The sequence below is a fragment of the Lynx rufus genome, unplaced genomic scaffold (genome assembly GCF_022079265.1).
Source record: "Lynx rufus isolate CCGP_SWC_20201006 ecotype Redwood Valley unplaced genomic scaffold, mLynRuf1.p SCAF_7, whole genome shotgun sequence".
NCBI classification, from domain to species: Eukaryota; Metazoa; Chordata; class Mammalia; order Carnivora; family Felidae; genus Lynx; species Lynx rufus.
The window spans coordinates 134,697,395-134,701,594 of NW_025814889.1; positions in this window are offsets into that span (position 1 = coordinate 134,697,395).

The window sequence follows — 4,200 nt, forward strand, 5'->3', positions numbered from 1 at the left end:
TCGAACTCATGAACTGCGAGGTTGTGACCTGAGCGGAAGTCAGATGCTTAGCTCAGGTACCCTAAGGTCTTTTATGTCTTAAAAAAAACCCTCTCTTGGCCCTCCAGCTAGTGCCCTATTTTCTGCTCCTTTTACTGGCAAAACTGCTCGAAGGTGCCGTGGTCTCCAAATCCCCTCTTCTTGTCCTCCCCTCAACCTGTTCCAGTCAGGTTTTGGGCCCCACCCACACAGTCATACTGTGTTCTCGGGGTCACCAATGGCCTCCACAGCAGCGGTGATTGTCAGTCCTCAGAGACGGCGTTTGTCCCGAGCTGACCCTGCTTTGATCTTTGCACATGCCTTCCACGTGGCTTCTAGAGGCCCACACTCACCCGGGACCTCCCCCACCTCTACATGTTGGTGGCCCCTGGGCTCACTTTTACCATCTAGAGCGCCAGGGGATCTCGTGGTCTCAGGGCTGTGACCAGCACCTCTCCACTGAGGCTTCCTCGTGGCCCTGTCCCCAAGCATCCCCCTGCCCGCTCCACATCTCTGTTCAGCAACTCAAGCTTAGTGTGGGCCAGAGTAGAACTCCTGGTCGTGCCTCTGCGGCCAACCTGCTCCCGCCACTGTCTTCCCATCTTGGAAAATGACTTCTCCGTTCTTCAGTTGCTCAGGCCAAAGCCCAGGAACTGCCTCTTCGTGGTCTCTCACGCCCTCCCCTCCACGTCTTTAAACAAATCCTGTTGTTTCTCCCTCCAGTGTATCCAGAACCCTGCCCTCCCCTTCACCTCTCCTGCAACTCTTGGGTCCCAGCCACCCTCACTCCTCACCCCTTACCTGGGCCTTTGCTGCAGCCTCCATTCTGGTTGCCTCATCCTGGCCTCATCCCCCACAGTCCCTGCTCAACACAGAAGCCAGAGAGACGCTGGTAAAATGCCTGTCAGAAATCTCAATCCTCCCCTCCAGACCCTGCAAGTGCTCGCTCTCATCCAGCAGAAAAGCCAGGCCTCAGGACGTCCTTCACAGCCCTTAGGGTCCTCTGCCCTTCAGCCCTGTGACCGCCTGCCCCACTGCTGTGCCCTGTGGCTGTTTCTGAAACCCCAGGCACACTCCCCACTCAAGGCCCCTGCTGGTGCCCTTCTGTCTCCCCAGAACATTCTCCCCTCCCGCCTTCCTGTCTTCACTCCTCATCTCCTCCAGACCCTCGCTTTAATGACACCCTTGTTTTAAAGCCTCGGTGAGGCTTTTCCTGACTTGCCCTCCCCCAACCAAGCCCCTCATTTTAAATTGCAAACCACCCAACCCCCGCCCCACATTCCCACTTACTAGTTTTCCCCAGCACAGGACCTGGTTTGTTAGGTTGTTTGATGACGCCTCTCCCTCTGTAAAGCCCACGAAAGCAGGCATTTTGTCTGTTTTGTTCACTGTTGACTCCCCACTACCTAGAAAGGCACACAAGAAGTTCAGGACAAATATTTGTCAGGTAATTGAATGAGAGAAGGAAGGAAAGAAAAGATCAGCCCTGGGACCACTGTGGTCTGGAAGGTTGCTGATGGTAGAGGGATTTGACTCCAAGCTTTCCAGCGGCCACAGCCAAGAGAAAAACATTTTCAATTACAATGTGGAAACTGACCAGGTGCCAACGAGGCCCAGATTGTCTTGATTCTGAGCCCCACAGGGCTCTCTCCGGGTTCTTAGGAATGTAAGCTCTGAGGAACAGGACAAGGCCCGTGACAGTCTGTCTGAACAGGCCCAGGAACGATTCTCATTTGGGAACTTTTTTTTTTTTAAGTTTTTTTTTTTTTTTTTTTTTTTTTAATGTAAACTCTACACCCAATGTGGGGCTTAAACTCATGACCCAGAGATCAAGAATCAGATGCTCGGGAAGCCTGGGTGGCTCAGTCAGTTAAGTGACTGGCTTGCGCTCAGGTCATGATCTCATGGTTTGTGTTCTAGCCCCACATCGGGTTCTATGCAGACAGCTCAGAGCCTGGAGCTGCTTTGGATTCTGTGTCCCCTCTCTCTCTGCCCCTCCCACTCACACTCTGTCTCTCTCTCTTTCTCAAAAATAAATATTTCAAAAAAAAAAGTAGAAAAAAAAAAAGAATCAGATGCTCTACCAACTAAGCCAGCCAGGCACCCCATCATTTGTGCACTTTTTTTTTTAATTTAATGTTTATTTATTTTTGAGAGACAGAGAGAGACAGAGCATGAGCAGGGAAGGGACAGAGAGAGAAGGAGAGACAGAATCCCAAGCAGGCTCCAGGCTCCGAGCTGTCAGCACAGAGTCCGGCATGGGGCTCGAACTCACAGGCTGAGATCATGACCTGAGCCAAAGTCAGACGCCCAACGAACTGAGCCACCCAGGCACCCCTGTTTGTTTGTTTTTTTAATAGTTATTTATTTTTTGAGAGAGAGAGAGCACACACACAGGGGAGGGGCAGAGACAGAGGGAGAGAATCCTAAGCAGAGTCAACACAGAGCCTAAGGACGTGGAGCTCAATCCCATGAAGTGAACCATGAGATCATGACCTGAGCCAAAACCAACAGTCAGACGCTTAACCAACCACACAGGCGCCCCCCATTGGGCACTTCTAAAATGTCCTTCCGTGGAGGCCAAAAGCACAACCGAAGCACCAGTGGGAACCGAACAAAGCCTCCCTGGATGTTGCTTTCTGTTCTGGCTTGAGCCAAAAGCAAAGTGCAGAAACTCAATTGGTATTTGTTGGGGCCACTGTCCATGAGGCCCTGGAGCTTGTGCTCCAGAGAGGGGCCCCAGTGGGAAACAGGAAACAGACGTGGAGGATCATTCCAGGCATTGCTATGGAGAAAGGTGTCACATGAATAATGTGACAGCCAGTGACTTGCATGCTGGTCTCCCAGGGCAGTCAGGGCCTGCCTCACTCAGAAGGTGTGGATGGAGGTGAGCCTAAAGGTTAAGAAGGCTGGAGGCCCGTGGCTCAGGGTGTTCAAGGGTGTGTGTGTGTGTGTGTGTGTGTGTGTGTGTGTGTGTGTACAGATGGGCAAAGGAGGCCGCCTGGCTCACAGCTCATCTCAGCCCTGGGTTAGCTGGGGGTCAGCCCGGCTGCTCCAACCCCAGGGGCTCAGAGCAAGGTGCAGAGGAGGCCGGCTCTTGGCAGGGACCCCTGCTCCCCATCACAGACAGCTCTTCCCAATGACTTGAGGGGATCTAAGCAGCTACATCACAAGGAGACCCTCACCCGCAGCCCATAGGGTAATCTCCAGCCCTGGATCCCAGGGCCAGATGACCCCTCCATTTTCCTCAGTCTCTTGCCTGCATCGATCATTCCAGACCCTGGAAGAGGCCATGAGGCTGCCAGGGACACTGTTTGGAGGCAGGAGCATGTCGTGGCTTCCCATCTCATTTCAGATGCGGAGCAGGCCTCTTGCCAGGCCCCCCAAACCCTATGCAATATGGCCCCTGCCCTCCTCTGACTTCCTGATCCAGCCACATCAGTGACCTTAAGGTCCTTGAACATGTAGAGTTCTTCCCTGCCTCTGGGAGTTCACCTATGCTGTTCCCTCATTAGGAAACACTCTTCCCTGTGTTTTACAAGGCTGGCTCCTTCACACCCTTTGGGATCAGCTAACAAGGGCCCCTTCTCAAAGTGGCCTTTCTCAGTCTCTATCTCAGCAGGTGGACTCAGTCCTGCCAGTCTCCTTCTCCCCACCCTGCTCGTTTGTCTTTATAATCTGTGACTATACATTTATTTGCTTGCATACCCAGTACTATGTCTCTTCCTAGATAAGACATGGGACTTACAAACTCAAGGTGTATCTGTTTCATTCACTGCTGTATTCCAGCCTAGACCATCTGGCACAGAGTGAGTAGTCAATAAATATTCGTCAAATGTTTGCATTAATGAAAAATGACGTGGTCGGAGCTGCAGAGAAAGGTCTCTGGCAAAAGAGGAATAGTCAGATTGGAGAAGATGGCTGGGGGACAGGAAGAGAGGACGGAGAACCAGTCTGAACCCCCGGGCAAAATCGTTAGAACAGACTGGAGAGGAGTCCCGTGGCCGAGGAGATGGGCATCTAGGGAACTGAAAAGATATTTCAAAGGCAGTGCGGTGTCGCATAAAGAATGAGAGTGCGATGCGGTGCCTGAGTGGCTCAGTGGGCTAAGCATCCAACTCTTGATTTCGGCTCGGGTCATGTTCTCATGGTTTTGTGGGTTCGAGCCCCACGTCGGGCTCT